The sequence below is a fragment of the Tyto alba genome, unplaced genomic scaffold, assembly GCF_018691265.1.
Source record: "Tyto alba isolate M040663 unplaced genomic scaffold, T.alba_DEE_v4.0 Super-Scaffold_23, whole genome shotgun sequence".
Lineage (NCBI taxonomy): Eukaryota > Metazoa > Chordata > Aves > Strigiformes > Tytonidae > Tyto > Tyto alba.
The window spans coordinates 20,603,760-20,622,968 of record NW_024881297.1 but is presented as its reverse complement, the minus strand read 5'-3'; the positions used below and the strand labels follow the sequence as shown (position 1 = coordinate 20,622,968).

Sequence of the window (19,209 nt, the reverse complement as noted above, 5' to 3'; positions counted from 1 at the left end):
ACTTGAGGTATTTTTTCACTCTATGAAACATTAACTCTTCTGAGCAAAAGTAAAGATAAGAAGTAGTACTAAAGAATTAAGGACAAACACAAAATGAAGACAAGGAAATAAGAAGAAATTGCAAAATACTCTAAAGTGAGATTTTTGAAAAGCTGGCAGTTGTTGAGACAGAGTAAATTTAAATGTACAGTTCGCCACACTGAATACAGCAAATTAGTATCCAGACAGATGGGGTGAGCCAGCAAATGCCCTTTTTTCATTGATGTATCAATTAGTCTAGAAAATGTAAAGGAAATTATCAAAAAGCTAAGTATAAAGAGTGGTCCTACATAGCAAAAATTAGCTGGGAAGCTCTTAGATAACACCATGCATCAGTGGAAATAAGATATCGGTAATACTTTTTTCTCCTTCTACAGAGAACTATAAGTCTCAAATGTGCTTATTCATTTCTTTAAATAAAGCATTGGTTAAAACCTGAGCTAGAAACAATCTAGACTCCATGTTTCAGAGTTACGCACCTGAGACCACTAGCCAACTTTCAGGCAATGCAGTTCGATTTACTGAATTGTGTGTGTCCTCAAGATCATTCTTTTAGTAGCAGTTGGCACCATCTTTTATTAGATCCAAATATGACATTCATAGCAACAAATTGTTTCTTGTGCTAGGAGAGACTGTCTATTAAGCACGTTTATCACCAAGAAGGCTCATTTTCAGTGTCCACTGTGATAAAATAGTGTGACAGTCTCTTTCTCTAATAATGAACTTAAATATTTTGTGGAGAGATTTTTAGTTGCCTCCAGTATTGTAAGAAAGTGACATGCTCCCCCCTGTCTTGTTTCCACATGGTCAGATGTTCTGAACACACCAATAGTCAACAGTAATCTGTGAATGGGGGAAACCAGCTGTATGTTGTGAACTTCTAGAGAAGAGCCAAGGATGAGAAATACATGCTTCAGCTTGCTGCTAATGTAGCTGAAGTGATCACAGAGGAAAATAAACATATGCTTAGATGCCATTAATAAAAACCACATTCTTATGCAAGGCAATATAAGAAATGCATTCATATTTGAGTTCAGTGATCAATGTGCCTCTCAAAATCCTGAGGCAAAATCCAAAATTTACTGGAAAAAAAACTGTACTTCACAAACTGCAGAGGCACAAGTAAGTCTAAGACCAATGTGTTGGTTACATACCATCTTCTAGACATCCATCTATTTAAATAGAAGTTCCCGACAGGAGCATAATCAATATACCTCAAGAACAGTTAAAAAAAAAAAAAATCACAAGATGGTTTTATTTCAAGACCAAATTTTACAAACTTAGGAAACGTAAGGAAATGTACTTATTTTCAAGTATATAACCCTCATGATGGATAACATGGTCCTATAAAAGTACCTGTTCTTGAAAATAACTCCTCTGATAACTAGCTACAATTTGCTGTGGCTGCAAGGTAACCTTTGGGCCCTATTCTGCAGACATTGAGATTGCAGCATGGCCAGGAAGTTCCACAATGCTCTTCCATGCTGGCTTTCTCTCCTGCAGACACCATGGCAGAGGGTGAGAATGTGGTTGCGTCATAACATGGAGTCCAAATGTGACTACAGTTAGCACCTTTTTATCTGGGAGCTCAAAAACCAGAGGAGTTAGTAGCAGGCAGACTACCAAGGCAGTGGGCAGGCAATGAAGGATTGAAGGGGCAATGGGCACAAACTGATCTCTGAACTACTCCCTTTGTATTTCCTGTATGTGGGTATATGCTCTATGCTGCTGCTGCCGCAAATGACAGCAGTACTTGAGAGCCGTTTTACAGGTGAGCCACAGATATGCATATGGAAATGCAGAAACTAGCAACATGACTTTTCAGTCATTTACTCCATGGTCATTATTCTCTTTTATTACTTTCCTTCACTATACTGGAAATTGAGAGTTTGAGGAAATAGCAGAAAGAAAAAATATAAGAGTAATCTGAGTGACTTTAAATGTCACTTTGGTCTTTTGGGACATATATTAAAGTAGTGAATAACTCTGGTCTCTCTAGGAATAGCCCAGAAGCCTGTAAAGATGGCCTTAGTTTTCCAGCAGAACATCCAAAATTCATAGCTTTATGAATTTGCCCTGTTGTACTGCCAAATTCCTGTTCCTGGTTACCTACTTCCATGTGACTTTTGTGGAAGTTTTATCAGTTTGACCATCTATGAGATCTAGTAATGTATCTTCTTGTGCTACTTAGCATTAAAACTGAATGCTGAAAGGACCTTGAAAGCTTCAGGGGGAGTGGGAAAGCACTTAAGACATTGAGTGGCTCTCCTAAATCTCTGTGCACTCCCACTGTCCAAGCACAAATTCACTGCAGCATGTTTGGTGCAGTGCAGCTGTGTTCCACACTGCAGGAGCTAGAAGCACCTTTGCTTTGTTTTGGGATATCTGATGCCACATAGTAACTCCCATGTGGCAAGAACTAGTGGAAATGTAGCTAACACCTAGCTATTTGAAAAATTAATTTAAAGAGCCCCAGTTGTTGAAACGCTCAGCTATATTCACATACTAATCCTTGATGGCACTCACAGTGTAGTCCTCCTTTCTCTGACAACGCCACAAAATCCCCAGAGTGCCTGGTAATCTGCACTGACATGAAATTCAGTCCTTGAAGTTCTGGAAGGGGCTGGAGGACACTGGGCACTCTGTGAACTCTGACTAGAGTACCTAACAAGCATATTTCAAGTATCTCAAATGTTTCTATTCGAAGCACCCTCTCTTGTTGTCACAAAGCCATTCCAAAGTCTGCTGACTTAAAATACTCATATCTCACAGCCACTTTGCATTGGCTTTTCCCAGAGTTACACGATTCTTCAACTTCCCAGGCAATGAAAAAAAGGTGCTTGTTTGTTGTTTTGTTTTTTGTTTTGGTTTGGTTTTTTTTTTTCCATCACCTGCTGCGTTGTTTCCCGGCTGTTGGGCCGTCCCCGTGCTCTCGCTCTCAGGCCGTTACGGCAGTTGGAGCCCTCAGCCAATAGGGGCTGGCATTGGCCACAGGTCAGGTCCCGCTTGGGTATAAATGGGGGGGGGGGGGGGGGGGGGGGTTGTCCCCTAAGGGCGCCATTTTGAGCTAGTCCCTCCTGGAGCAGGGTATTGCAGGTAAGGGTTCTCCCGTGGGGTTGGGACACTGCCCAAGGAAGCTTCTTGATGCTCTTACGGGTTGGGACCCTGCCCTAAGAAGTTCCTCAAGGTTGAGATTCCTATTTATTTATTTTTATGTGAGTGATTTGGGTTGTCGTTAAGCCCTAGGAGGTCGTGTGGTGATAGTTTTGTTCTCCTCTCTCGGACGTGTGAACCTGCTGTTTGTGGTTTGCGGAGTGCTGGTGATTTATGCCGAGAAATAAAACTTCATTTTAAATGTTATTTGTTTATTTGAGAGTTTCCCCGGCATTTTAACTAGCGTGGTTGGCAGGGTGTCGATAGAGGAGTTCCTGCAGAGGCATGGCTGTGTCCCTTCTCCCTCAGGTGTACAGTGGGCGAAGGAGAAGCTGTTTGATCCAGTGGCAGTTGTGAGAAAGCTGGAACAGAGCCGCGGAAATGAAGGAGATATGTGCGCCTTTTTAGGCGTCTGTTTGATTCAGGTGCAGGATTATTTTGTAGTGATGAAGAAAGTGAATTTAAATAAACGATTGGAAATTGATTTTCTGAGGGAAGAATCCTTACGAGAAAGAGAGGAGGTGGTTATTGGAACAAAAAAATTGAAATTATGTTTTCACGAGCAATAAAATCCCCCAGTATTGCCTAAATTCGAAAGTTGATTACAAGTGTAGATCTTGAGGAGTGGGATGGGGACACCTGGGGAGAGTCTGATGAAAGAAGTTTGGAGGAAAGAGAGGAGTTGGAGGAGCGAAATGTGCGACCCCTCATTAAAACGGAAAGACATATGGGTCCACAAGGCAGGAATCCCCGAACCACCGTCCGTACGACCCCCTGGACAGGACCTGAGTTTAGTGAACTTCGGGTTAAGTTTTCGCGTAAACCGGGTGAAACAGAAACCGAGTATTTGTGGAGGGTTTCTTTAACGGGGGGGGGGGGTGGGGGGTGGGGATTGAATTCTGTTGAGTGACGACGAGGTGGGAGGGTTTGGGGATCCCGGAGTGTTAAGCGGTGGGCCAGCGGGTAACCAGTCGTTAAGATCTCGAGTGGCTTAACCGGGCCGGGGGTGTGGACACTAAGGAGAGGGGGGAACCCGTTACTCTAAAGGTGAAGGGATTGTCGGAGGGGTGGCGAAAGGCTGCTTGTATTGAGGGGGCGGTGCGGAATACCGGTTGCCGCGCCGGTGGGACCCCAGCCACCACCTGAGACCTCTTTTTGGAGGACTCCTGGGTGTTTTAAAGATACATGCCCATTTCCTCAGGGAAAGGGTGCAAAGGGCTATTGAACGTAACCCGCGAAACCCTCCGATCCCTCTTGCACGTGTTAATGTGGACGGAAGCGTTACGTGATCTGGTTGCTGGAGGGTGGGGTGGGGTGTGGGGTGTGTGTGAGACGGGACGGACTGACACGCGTGGTGGCGTGGGCGGAAATCGGAGGTTTCGGCAAATTAGTCGGAAACTCCACCCCGAGCAGCCTCCTGGCAGGGAGCCTGAACCGCCCCGGGATGGGTCGAGTCGACCTTGCGATTTGGGAAGGGATGATCTTTGGAGGAAGGCGCTGGCATTGGAGGCACCCCGAGCAATGTTACATGGACAGTCCACTGACAGCATTCGGAAATTGGTGGAATTGATGGAGGGGAAAACCCGAGAATAAAGGAAAATGCCGATAACTACTTCCTCAGGAAGGGAAACTTAACCCTTTTGTGACATCGGGAGGGGAACTGAGAGAGTCATCAGGGGAAAAAGAGGATGATAGCTGTGGATGTGGTTTTAAGCCATTATAAGGGTTTGTGTTGGCAGGTAAACAATAGTGTTTACTGCATGGCAGAGTGTGGAGTTTTGGAGGTAGGGGGACAAGGGTGACTCACATAAGAATTTTGCAGGCTGCTCCTTTATTACCACAATCTAAGGTAACCTGTGTGTCTCAATATCAGTTGCCAACAGTTGCTAAACAGTATTTTAGAGGTAATTAATGATCTTGAGAAGGGACATAAGTAGTACACATTCTCCTTAATTCTCCAGTTTGGCCAGTCTGTAAACCAGATGGAAGATGGCAGCTAACAATTGATTACTGAAGATTAAATAGTAACACCCCACCTTTAACAGCTGCTGTCCTGAATATGACATCAATATCATCAATACAGGCAGCTGCTCATCCATGGATGGCTGCTTTATATGTTAAAGATGTGTTTTTTATGATTCCCCTGAGGGATGAGGATAAACCTCAGTTTGCCTTTACCTAGGAAGGGACACAATATACCTTTTAATCAACTCCCACAAGGATATAAACATTCCCCTACTATTGCTCATGTTTTGGCCAAACTTCTCGATGCAGTGGAAGTGATTTCCATATATATCTCAGTATATAGATATCTGACATCTTGGTTGGTGGAGATACTAAAGAACAGGTAGGACAAGTGTCTGAAAACATTTGGGATCTGTTAACTAAGAATGGGCTAGATATTCTACCCTCCAAATGTCAGGGTTATGGGCAAGAGATTAAATTTCTAGGTGGTGGGTGGCTGGAGTAGCTGTGGTCTCTGGTGATACTTTACTAGTTATTGAAAAGGAGCAAATTCCAGGTAATAAGGCAGAATTATAGCAGTTGCTAGGGACATTGGGTTATTGAAGAAAGCATATACCAGGGCTTTTAAGTGATTGCTTGTCCCTTATATGATCTGCTTTGGAAAAAATAGTCTAACACCAATGTGTTGGTTACATACAGCGAACAGAAGCCTTGAATATTTTGAAGGATAAACTTAAGACCTATCAGAGTTTGGGGCCTTTGTACCCACAGGATCCATTGAGGGTGGAGTGGGGATTTGCTGAACATGCCTCTTATTGTGGTATATTTCAGAAGGGACCATGGAGACCAGCTAGACCTTTGTTACTTTCTACCTCATTTAAAGAAAATGAACAGCAATATTTAGAGTGGGAGAAGGGAATCCTCTCACTAGGCAGTTAAGGAAGCAGAGAAGTTAGGTACTGTGTAGAATACTGTAGTACAGGGCCATTTTTTAAGTTAAATTCTTAAGGAAACACCTCCTTTCAAGAGGATTGCCCAGAAGGCCACAGTATGTAAGTGGTATGCTTATTTAGAGGGAATAGGTTACTGCAATTGAGAGAGTCCAGTTAAAATTTCTAAACTCCGACAGCCTGTAAGTCCAGATTTGGTCTTGTTAGACCAACCTTATAAACCTTCCCCAATCAAGGAGGTACCTGAACTGTTTGCAGATTCAGATACACAAGGAGTATGGTTTACTGATGCATCTGCCTGTTGAGTGGGATTAAAATGGCAATATAAAGCATTAGTTTTGTCAGTTGGTGCTGGTAAAATGATCATAGAGGAGGAAGGTAGTGCGCAAGTGAGGGAGTTAGGTGCCCTCGTGTTGGTGGCAGAGAATGGTGCCACTGATTTCTGCTGACTCCTGTGCAATTTACAAGGCTGCTACAGAGTGGATATGCCAGTGGGAATCTCATCAGTAGGAAGTGTGCTGTACAAGGGTTTGGAGAGCTGAGGACTGGCAATGATTGTTAGAAATAGGTAGATCATGCCCCTTACAGGTGGGGGGTGGGTAAAGGGCCATTCAAGGAATGGGACCCCTGCTATGTGATGGAATCAACAGGTAGATCATCTGGCCCAAATTTAGGGTAGTTGATAGTGATAAAGACTGGGATTAGTTGGCTGAGTGGCCACATATTAAATGAGGTCACTCAGTGAAAATGGATCTCTATTATGAGTGTTGGTTCTAGGGCTGGCCTGTGTCATTTTACCCTATGAGGTTATTTGTTGATGATACTTCTATATTTGACAATCACAAGGGCCAGTTCCCATTGTAAATGTGTAGGCCAACCTGCTATGGCAAAGTTACATTTGACTGTCATTGTACCTATGATCCTAGTAAAACCTAGAGAGTTACATGCTTGGGAGGCCCTAGATAATGGTGGAAGAAGTCACTGTATTAGTGCCCAATGGATAATCCCTGACTCTTGACTTGATGCCTGGTTTTAATCCAAGGCCTAGTTTGGGGGGTTTTAGGATTTTCTTTTGGAAAAAAAAAAAAAAATGGTTTTGGCACCCCTGTTGGCAATGGTGATGGTGACCCACTTGGATGATAACATGGTGGCAAATGAGTTTTGTGAACTTGGAATCTTTTGGAAGATTGTGATTGGTCTTGGTGTTACTAAGGGGGGAAAAATATTTTTGTCCTGACTGTGTTAATGCCACTTTAAATGAATGAAGAACTTGGTGAGATATTTGAAGTCAATTGTTATTGTATTAAATATTGATTGATTGGATATATTTGAATCTTCCTTGTTAGTAGAATGGTTAGTTTTCTTCAATTTTGGTTACAATAGATTGTATTAATGTATAAGTTGTGAAGTCTTTGTTAGAGTATGGGGTTTTTTTGAGATTGATATGTATAATTATTTAGGAATGATGATCCACAAGGAGCATTGAAACTCACTGGGACTGAACTCCCTTTTAACCTTGGAGGCAAAAGGTGACTGTACCAGCACTTGAAGGAAACCAGCTGAATCATGGCTGTGGTCACAGGGTGGATTGTGTCAGGTGCATCTGCCTGGGGAAAATGGGGCTTCCTGGCTGTTGAGTTGTCCCTGTGCCCTTGTTTTCAGGCTATTATGGCAGTTGGGGCCCTTGGCCAACAGGGGCTGGTATTGACCATATGTCAAGTCCTGCTTGGTTATAAATTGGGTCCTCTGAGGGCACCATTTTGAGCTAGTTCCTCCTGGAGCAGGGTATTGCAGGTAAGGGCTCTCCCCTGGGGTTAGGCCATTGCTCAAGGAAACTTCTTGAGGTTCCTATGAGTTCAGACCCTGCCCTAAAATTCCTTGAAGTTGAAAGTCCTTTTATGTGAGTGAGCGAGCATTTTGGGTTGCTGTTAAGCCCTAAGTTTGTGGTTATAGTTTTGCTCCCCTCTCGTGTGTGTTTGCAGAGTGTTGGTTAATTGTGCTGAAAAATTTTACTGTTACTGTTGTTTGAGAGTTTCTGCAACAGCTGTGCAACAGGATCTTGCATTACATTAGTGTTACATTTCTTGTCATTGCAATAACAGGATACTATCATAGTCTACTGAAATGACACCATGTGTTATGAGTACATAATTACTCAGACTGAAACACAGACTAGCCACTGAGGTTAATGCTTGAACTTTAAGTTATTCAAGTGATGATTCCCAGACCATCTTTATTTATATTGAACAGGAATCTTGCACTGAGTGATGGAGTATAATGGAAATAACATTAGCTGTCTTAAGGTCACACTACTAGGATTCTTCTGCTTTTGCCCACCCACAGCCTACAATGGTAGAAAAGACAAGGTGATGCAAAAGTGGAAGGCACACTAAGATAATAGGAATTCATCAGAAAGGGGAGCATTTTTGCACCAGTTCTAAACTGAAAAAATCTGTTGGAGTCTGCTAGTTTGTGGTGCTGAATTTATCTCGGTTCTTGAGCCTGAATTATGGGACTCTTGGGACATTAATGCCATCTTCAGTTCAATTTCAGGTTCTTTGTATGATAATCCAGATGTGACTGGATTCTTCTACCGAATAACAAGCTGCAAATCCCTTTAACCAGCTGGATGAGACTATGATAAAAATAAGGAGCAGATCCATGTAATCAATGTTCATACAAATCCATGTTTTTTCCCTAAAGGCAGTAAAAAATTTGCATCTATCCAGCTTTGATTTCACATTCAGTATGGAAAAACAATGTCTACTAGAAAATGAACACCTACAAAATTAAATCTGTAGTTCAGTGAGTGGTCAATTAGTTGCTCACAGGTTGTCACATAGTCCTGGCAGCTAAAGTAGCATCAACTCACCTGCCAGCACCATCTATGTCCTCTGCACCCACAGCAGGAATGATGCACACTCTTGTACCTAAGACATGGCACAGAATTCAAGTAGTCTGACAACTAGAAATAAAACAGCAAGTTGAGCTGGACAGCATGCTTGGAGCATTTTTGTTTGCATCAGCACACAGCCACACACAGCTATGAGATGTGATCTATGCATGTGTACATGCAAACAGGTTTACCAGCTAATCCAGCTTTGCTTTGTGCAGTATCTCTTCCCACAACTGTATCCACTTTCAAATGCAGAAAAGGAACATCTCTGAAAAGCCAACTGTATCCACTTTCAAATGCAGAAAAGGAACATCTCTGAAAAGCAAAAGTTCTAAAAATAATTTACCAGGTCAATGGCATCTAACAAAAAACTAATATGCCTGAGGATTTGATCACCTGCCTCATCTTGAAAATAAGTCATGCAATGCAGTTCCTCAAGGTTAAGTATTGAAAGGGTAAAGGGTTCTAGTAACCCTCAACCACAGTCATCTGGGCCTGAACCTTTTTTCTATACAGCAAAGATCAAAGAACTGAACTGCAGGCAGACATTTCATGTGAAAACAAATCTGGCCATGCATTTTGTAAGGCTATACTGCCTTTTGAGTCCTAAGGATATATTATACAAATATTTTAAATATTAGTTTCACGAAAGAAACAAAATGACAGCATGATGTAATCTCTAAATTATGTTTAGGGCTTCCATGAAATTTACCATGTGTACATTACAACAGAGATTAACTAAACCACTTTGCTTCACCTCAGGGAATGAGTTGCTATATAAACTTTGCTTCAGAATAAATATTTCTGCAATTAATAAAACCTTAGACTCTAGTGGCTAAATAACAGATCTTCTTGTTCTTTCTTTTACACTGGTGTAAAACAAAGTCCATCCACCACTGGTTTGGCCAGAGATACATGGCCGGCATAAATCAAATAATCATATTTCTGTAGGGATCCACTGAGGGATAATTTTCAAACCATATTGGTCTGTAAACGGAACAAGTCTCAATCCTATTAAACCAGATTCATTGCCTTGTATTGCTGCACTAATCTTTGGGCAAATGACTGACAAAAGTTCACCCTGACTGTCCACATCCACCCAGGAGAAGGGAGGTGTGCCTGGAATAGACACTCGATGGCAGAGCTCAATTCTGTAACTTTCCTTTTAAAGCCTCCCTGTCTAGTGCTCTTTTCATTCCACAACACATGGATGAGGTTTTCCCAAGCTGCTAGAGGTGATGCTCACTCAGGCGAGGGTGGTGTTAGTGTTTTAGCACCCCTGTGGCAAGACAGATGGGGTTATGGATAATGTGGCAAGAAAGATCAAGGACCATGGCTGTCTGAACATCTGCCCGCTGCCTAGTGTGACACTCCTGATCCCACTTGCCATGGGAGTGCTGATTCCAACAAAAGCAAGGAGACTTCTTACTGCTCCTTAAGGCCTTTACTGGAAAAAGGAAATCTCTTATATTTTTCCCTCTTCCCCTTTGCTTTTTTTTTTTTTTTGCACGAAGATCCTGATATATTCCTTGTATCTATCACATCTAGAGCTTTCCAACACATCCACCTGTTGAAGCAGCAGAACCAATGGGAGAGATGGTGTTGTAAAAGGATAAAAGAGCAAAAATTTAACAAAAGACAAAAAGTCAATGTTTCTTGTATGATCTGCAGCTCAGAATCTAAGTTTTGTTTTGTAACCAGGATCACTATTGCTATAAACGAATTTATGGTGCTTTAGTTCTAGGGTAGAACTATTGTACTGTCAAGTTTTATTACCAACAGAATGGTGATCTGAAACCATGCTGTGGAAAGTCCCTATTTCTGTGTATTTTAGGTAACCTTAGCTCATTATAATATGAAACCCACACTCCTATAATTTAAGTTACCCACCTCTTCATGAAGCTCTTCATCCTCTGAGCACGTGTCCATTACTAGGTAGATATTGTGGCTTTAAATGAAAGTGAGGAATAACATTAGTCAATAGATGATATCCTGATAAAATACTAACCAACAATTATGTATAGAGGCGTGTGTTTAAGTCAGTGTGCTGGCCACTTTGGATGCTTAAGACCCTTTTCTGCACAGAACTGTAATATTACAGAGTTGAGATATTTGTATTTAATTGGATCTTTGCACACCAGGTGAAGAACCCCCTTTTGGGGACAACAATGGTAGTGTAAGATTCTCAAAGAGGAAGAGCTAGGGATGAAGATACCAAAGAGGAGGAAATGAACAGTGGAAAACACCCTTGTTCCTCTTTCCCTTTCCTTGATTCACTGCAGTGGGAGGTGATTTGAAGACAGGGATATTTTCATACAGAGGAAGAAAGAGCCCTAAGTCATCTACATGATAGCATGAGGAAGAAAAGAGTTGTTATTGCAATGTATCTGCCAGCTCACACTCCAGGCAGCAGTGGACAGACACAGCTCTGGGTCCTGGTTGGTCTCAGTCACTCTCATGTCTTCAGACTGTTTTGGTGGCAAGTGCATTTTCAAACTGATGTGTTGACCCCATTTCCTGAGCTGAAACATTGTTCCCTTCTTTCCCCAGATACCCTTTTTTCTTTGAACACCCACCTCTATGGAGGCCTGCTCTGCCTGATTTAGCCTGTCTGTGGTTTCTAGCAACTTGGCATGGGCAGAACCAGACACCTATTGACAGGGGAAACTAGTCCATGCTAGACATGCACAAGATGCCACCTTCTCCTGTATTGAGCTCTAGTGCTAACAGGGCTTGGGAAAGCATCAACATCTTCAGCTATTCTGTCAACTTGTGCTACTGTCATGACCTAGAGGGTTACTAAGCCTGTGGGTGTATAAAGGTTGCTATATTGGGTTAGCAGGTTTCCGTAACACACAAGTACATAGAAGCTATATTTTCTACTTCCTTTATTACAAATTGCTACAGTTTATTAGTAAAGCAAATGTACTTATGATTAATAAAACTAATACATATCAAGTTACTCAAATTGCTGTCAGAAAAGCAAGTATATGTATATTTCCAAGTAGCAGCGAGTATGTATTTTACTACAAAATTACTACTAGTAAAGAAGCACATACATTTATGATCAATTACCTGTATGCATATATATATATACATAGTTTATTAAAAACAGTACCAGTACAGTGCTCACCAAACAGTTCCCAGGAATGGGGTCAAAATCAATGATGGACAGTCTCACTTGAAAGATGATCTGTTACACAGTCCAGAGTCAGCCAAGCATCCTTGGTAAAGGTCTAATATCTTGTCTAGGAGATCTCATAGAAAAGTTCATTCAGGGGGAGATCTTAGACACTTCATTTATGCAGAAAGCTAATAATTTTTATTTCAGAGACATAAGGGGGTGCAGGACACCTCAACCTGCAGTGGCAAATAGAGGATGTTTTTTAGTCTCAGACCAATTTTTACTTTTCCAGATTCCCTGATTTCTCAGAACAGCCAATGGCAGGTACTGATCTCTACTTTCTCAGGGTATTTTCCCCTCTCTTCCAGATTAAATATAATCTTTCCAGAAGATAAGTAGCTGTTACAATTTCAGTTTTGCAATTATCCATGGTATCTCAGGGTGTTTCCATTTTTTAGGTAGCCAGCTGCACTTGAAAGATGGCAGCTACACTTTTCAAGGATGTTTCTGGTTCATAGGCTGAGTTTCCAGGCTGGCAGGTGCTTTTTCAGTATTTCAGCAGACTCTTCTATGTGTTCAGTATTGTTCCCCTTATAACCAGATCACCTTTAAGGTGGCTCCCATCACCTGCCCCAGCAGAGAAAGGTGGAGCAACACCCCAGAGCCCTACCTATGCTAGCACTGCCATCAGCAAGAGCACTGGAGGAAAGGTGGGGGAAGGTGGTGCCCATAGCATAGAGAAGGGCATAGAATGAGACCCCGTCTACCACCCCAAGATACGTTCTGCGTTTGCCACAGGGATATACTTGGTTACCCAGCCAGAGGGGACACTACCTTGGAGACAAGGCAGCTGTGAATGAGGGTTGGTAAACCTATGTGAGAAGCCTGGCCTAGATCTTGGAATGTCACAGGCACAGCCTCTGACTTTAACTCCTCTTGAAAAAGTACTTCCAAATTCAACATAAAGAGGGATTATGCCATAACAAAGCCGATGCTTTTACACAACAAGCTGAAGAGTGTGATGTTATATTAAAACACAGGATGAAATAATGTCCCTAGACACAGCCAGCAGCTCAGCAGAGCTGGTTGAGTGCTGGGAGGAAAGAGAGCTAGGGAGCACAGATGGGCCTGGGAAATACCAAGCCTCCAAGCATCAAAACACAGTAAGCATGTAGCAAATACTCTAAACAGCACTGTCACCTTCATGTAAGCCACATCAAAAACTATGGGGAGTTACTTTACATGTTTTGTAATTTATGAGCACCTTAATAAAAACAAAAGAAAAATGAGCAGCACAAAATTAGATACACTTGGCTAGCTACATTTTAAACTCAGAACACTCTGTGGGAAGGAAAATATGCTCATCCTATTCTGCAAGAGAATTGTAGGCTCCTCATCTACTAGGGTATCTTTGCTTGCCTTCCTAGCTGCCACTGCAGCATTGTGATGTGCTAATTACCTTTAGCACAATCAGCCCTCAGCCAAAATTTCATTTCAACCAGTATGATAAACATGTACTTCAGAATTGAACAGGCAGCAAATGTACCCCAGTTCCATCTGGTCCTGACATAATACAGATATGATCACTGTTGCTAAAGACTGTAGGAGGTGATGGCTGCCTTGGCAGCCCAACCCCATGTGCTGTCCCTGAGTTGCAGTATGGCAGGAAATGAAGAGTGAGAAGTCTACAGTGATTTGGAGAAACCCTGTTGTCTAACAGATGTTGTCTTGTCACTGTCCACCATGACAGAGGCCAGCTGGGTATACCTCTGAGAGATGGAGATCCTGGTAGCTTGTCTGTTTTGAGGGAGGGGAGTTTCCTGGAGAAGGAATCTAACTGTAGAAAACCCATTAAGAGCAAATGTGGCTGCACATCCTAACCTCTGATGTCCTACCTTGGACACCCACAGGGCTTATTTCATGTCTCTGGTACCACAGGAGGACCCTTGCTCTGATAGCTCAGGTTATGTAGCCCAGGACCTGGCATACCTAACCCTGACTGGCCACAGATGCAGAAAACATTTTCTCTGAGGCTCAGTCTCAACAAAACATGGCTGAACTGTGGAAATGCATCAGAAGAGCTGCAGCAGCTGTAGCTGTGACTTATCTCAGGGAGAGATAGGGGTGAAGACAAGGGTTCGTCTGTGTGCTCTGAAGATCTCTGATTTAATCACACCTCTAAAGGTCTGGGAAGGGACTGGAGTGTGAATGCGGCTGCTGCTCCTTTAGGCAGCTGAGTGAAGAGTCCATGTTTCCCAAGGAGATAAGATAACTATAAGTTTCTACTGAAAATGATGGTGTCTAATGCCATATACTCCTAAACATCAGGAGTGCTACCAAGTATCAGTAGTCATTCATGCCAAAATATGAGATTTTTTTTTTTAAATATCAGTATCTCATCTGACCTCTTGCATTGCACAGAAGCTGGGACACTTCATTTTTTAGTGTTCATAGCATCAGAGCATCATGTCCCTTGAAGAGATGGAGGAGAGAGTTAGAGCATGCAGAAACACCTTGCAATGGCTAATGAAATAAAATATTTAGAATATAACAAAGGAACAAATTAAATACTGTGAATTACTCATGGACTAAAAGGGACTGATTATTCATCTGTAATAAAAATATATATCAGGACTAGTAATTTCTGGATGCGCAACCAAAGGATATAGCAGGTCCATCCCCTAGGCAGAACCACATACCTACATGTTACGTGTATGGGAAGAGGTAAGGTGCTTCACGGATGACAAAATTAGCATGATCTTGTTAATCTTCATTAGCATATTCAGGGATGCATTTTGTGGATAATGATGCAAAGGTCATTCACTGGACAGATGGCCCTTGAAACTTTACATGATGCACCAGAGCAGAGCTGTCCTGCCTTCATGAGACTCCCTCTTCCAGCTGCATCCTGTGCTAATCAGACCTCCTTATCAGCTCCAGACTCCACGTTATTCACCCCATGACTATGGTTTCATTACCTCTGAGTGTTTGATGCATTCCTCAGCCCAAAAGGTCTTTTCTCCCTCCCATCCCTCCTCTCTTTCTCAGGCTGTTTTTCTCAGTCCCTGTTCTTCTCAGGCTGTTTATCTCAGACCCTGTTTCAGGGAGTTACGAGTCAGCTGTCACAATGATTATTTGGCTGTTACTTGTTAATTAGCTACACAAACTGAATTAATGTTTTATAGTCAGTCAGCACTGCTGATTTGTAATAAAACTTCTGAGGACAACAGCCAACAATGTCCCTGAAATTATGCCAATGACTAGCTGTCAGCCAACTGTGCATCCCCAAATCACCCTGACAGCAGTTTTGCCATGCAGCCACCAGGGTCTAGGGTCTAAGATGATGATCACCACCAGTGATAGACATCTATGCTCAGAGAGCACCTCAATGCAAATATGTTTTCTTTATTGTGTTCTCCTTTCTTTAAAGCCGGTAGTATTACTCACACAAGCAAAGTTTCTCCAATAACACTATAAAGCTGCTGCTGGTCCAAAACACACTGGGATGATAAGTTCCCAGAGGATTGGGGGCTCAGAAAATTCAGCTCATCTGTGTAAAATAGCCCATTCCTACAGTAAAACAGACAGCCCCTACTAAAGCCTGAACAATGAATTAGGTGAAAAACTGACTGCTGTAATCCAGCACTATCAACCACCAGTTCAAGGCCAAACCTTGTATGTTATGATCTGAAAAGAGATATAGCAGGAAAACAGGATGAGCCATCACAGCAGCAGGCCCAGTAGGTAACTTTGAAAAGGTCTTCTAAATGGAGTGGAATCGCATTTTATATCAAGTCTCTTGATAATGTGTTGGAAAAATTGCTTTCCATTTAGAAATGAAAACAAGTCTTGTACCGATTTAACAATTTGCTGAAAGCACACACAGGGATCTATTTGTCTAATGTAGAGTATAAAAGAAACAAAGTAAGACATGCAACATAGCTCCAGTCATGCAGGTTAACACTCTTCATTGCCAGCACAAAATACCATCCAGTTGAGGTCAGGAAATCTAAGGGCCAGTGTTATGAGCCCCTGTGTGATTGGGATTTCCTAAGCTGTGGGACAGCTGGTGAGTCAGCAGTTCATTCTGTTACCTCAGTGTCTTTTGCTGTCAGGAGCTCACTATGTAAAAATAACTGCAAGATATTTTGTTCAAAATATTTAATTGATAAATATTCACAAACAGGAAATGCCATGTTCTTCCAGCTCTAGCTGTTCTGCAGCCAAATTAGAAAACCAGAAGCCGTACTAGTCCTAGGGATGTGAAACACAGCCCATGTTTGTACTCTGAAGCAAAACACAAAGCAGAGGTGACACTGCCAAGATAACGAACATACTGCCACTGCTCAATCCACGTCCACAGACCTGACACACAATCTATCTCCCCACATCTCCAACAATGTCCTTAGGCATGGAGAGGCATAGGCAGTCCTCAGACATCATGATCATCTGTGAGCTCCCAGTGGCTGAGAGCAGGACACTTAGGCTTTCACCAGTTCCAGTCATTCCCATCCATGGTACAGTTCTGCCTCTGAGGCAACAGCTGTGATCTAGAGGATTCAGAAAGGGCAATGTGGCTGCTGGTGACAGCATCAGCTGGTTCAGAACATACTTGATGTATTGCAGATCCCACTGCTAATGACCCCTCCTACTCAGAGCATCAGCAAGATTAAGGTTTCTACACCAATTCAATCCCAATGATGCACAGAGGAGAACATCATGAAGGATGTCCACAAAAGAGGCAAAGACCTAATACGAAAAGAGCCATCACAGCAAAGGTGTGATGCAAATGCTGCAAGAAGCAGCTCCCACGTACGCTTATACAATTTTATGCTAAGAGACATGACACACCATTGCTGGCAGTGAAAAAAGTTCCAGTGGGCAGAGGTGCCAGCTGCTAAAGCACTCAGTATTAAAGGACCAATATTTAAAAAGCCTGTCCAGAGCTGACACTTGAAACTGGAGCTAACCCAGAAGGCTGTTGCTTGGCATCACTCTGCCTTTGCAAGTCATTCAGAGCCCCAGCCAGAGCAGGTCTCTGTGCTTGCTTTGCCTGTGAACACACACAGTTCCACAGCCAGAACAAGCATTCGCACACAGCATGTGTGAACATCACACAGAAGGTGATAGACCAGAACCTATCAAAGTGCAGTCTGCCAGAGACTGCTTGGAGCAATACTGGATAGGAGCCATGCCACAGTAAGAAAACTTCTTCCTGATTTTTCTTAATCATATTCATACTGAAAAAGTAAACATTGGAGACACTTAATGTTAGGAAGGTTACTTTTGTGCCAGTGACAAATCTTTTTTTTTCTTTTTTTCTCAGTTAGTAGAAAATATTAATTCCCATTTCCTCCTTTTAATTGTGTCCGTGGCTGATAGTTCAGTGCATAGGCTACTCTTAACATAGAAGATTAGGCTACACTGAAGAGGAAACTCAAAAATAACTGGTTGAGATGTGTATCTGTTTCACTTAGCAGAAGGTGGGATGCTGCTCAAGACTTCAGTGACTTGGGAAATTAATTGAACATGGTCTTGTAAAAAAAAAAAAAAATTAAATTCTACCAAATAGATCCCTCTTGAGCGTGCAGAGTTAGGTTTCTTGGCTTTATTCCCCTCAAAGCTGAACTAGCTAACGTAGTGTAAGGAAAAAAAGAATACTGCTCCAGAGAGTGTTAAGTGATGTCTATCTGGATGGGCCAGCTTTGCCAGGGAAATGGGATGTACATGTTGGTAACAAGCAACTGACCTTACTTTTTAAATTTAGGTTAACAGACAAGGAAATAGAACTTCCTGCATGTCCTCTATGAAGACAGACACCTGCCATTCACAATCTGAAGGTGGCGTTTCAGCAGCAATGGGTTGCCTGTAAAGGTAAGAGTAGTGCATGGGGGTGTGTGCCTCAGGGCTTGGTGCCACACACGTGTGGCTGTGGAGGTGATACTTGGCAAACACGGATGCTATTCTCCCCGACCCCTGCAATTATACTGTAAAAACACCTGGTCATTTTTTTAAATCACTGTTGGTTTGGACCATATCTGAAGTGGTGTCTAGAGCTGAAAAGCTTTTAATTTCATTACTGGTTGTCAGTTAATTTCTCAGTTGTAATGCTTTAACAGAAGAAGGATAATGCTCATCATCAGCGAAATGATGAGTATTCCATTTACCACAAGTAAAAAAAGACTTAATTTGAGCATTCTGTCCTTGAAGATGAAAAGGCTAACAAGTTTCTTCCTTTCCAATTGTGTTAAATGTGTAATTCCATCAATCTGATCTGGGAGGCCTGTCTAGATCTTGTCATGTCTTTGCACTCTGGAAGAGGCTTTGTATATCTTATACCCTATAGGAATTAGGTGAAGGATTTGACAATTGCACTGATAAGATACTCGGGATGTCTTAGTATTTAGCTTCAAAGGGATTTTAAGACATCAGTTGACTGTAAATTATTGTGTGTAAATCCAGCCAACTTCTTATAACCAGCAGTGTCGGAAAGCGGAGAGAATTCCCAAGCTGATGGTGGATGTGCAGGTCAGTGGGTGATGCTCTCGGGGGTTTCTGAGGCTCTTCCCCAGCGCAGTACCATGAACACAGGTTCCTTGAGTGTGTGAATGGATACTGAACACTTTGTTCAGCAGAGTGGAACTTAGGGTGCAAACTAAAGAACGATTTTGATCTGACAGTGGAAGTTAAATGGCATTAAGTCAATGGATTAATTTTAGAATACTCTGATGTTTTAAAATCCTTGGTGGGGGATGGCAATATCCAGAACGCACACTAGAAAAGAACAGATGAACACTGCAAGCTCATTACATTGAAAACATCTTTAAGTCTTGTTTCTTGGGTGTGGGTTTTTAAGGATGCATGGGGAAACTGGAAGTTACAATGAGATTCCCTGTTTCTGTATATAGCAGAAAAATGTTTTTTCCTTCCAAAATTGGTAAAGTTGGTGTTAATTTTATTGCTGTAGTAGAAATTGCCAAGTGTAAGGGGATGAAGTTCACCTTAGTAACATGGAAGAAAGCTTACTATAATCCTTTTCATAATAGAGTCATTCCCATGGGTGAAAAAGCAAGCAGTAGGCA

At 42.2% G+C, this 19,209-nt stretch overlaps 1 long non-coding RNA gene across 1 annotated transcript; it reads left to right on the top strand.

Annotated features, from left to right (window-relative positions):
- Window positions 1–424: 424 nt before the first annotated feature.
- LOC122153765 lies at window positions 425–14,983 on the top strand. The gene is made up of 3 exons (XR_006165640.1): window positions 425–435; window positions 1,644–1,646; window positions 14,914–14,983. It is a non-coding gene; the product is annotated as an uncharacterized LOC122153765 (long non-coding RNA).
- The last annotated feature ends 4,226 nt before the right edge of the window (window positions 14,984–19,209 follow it).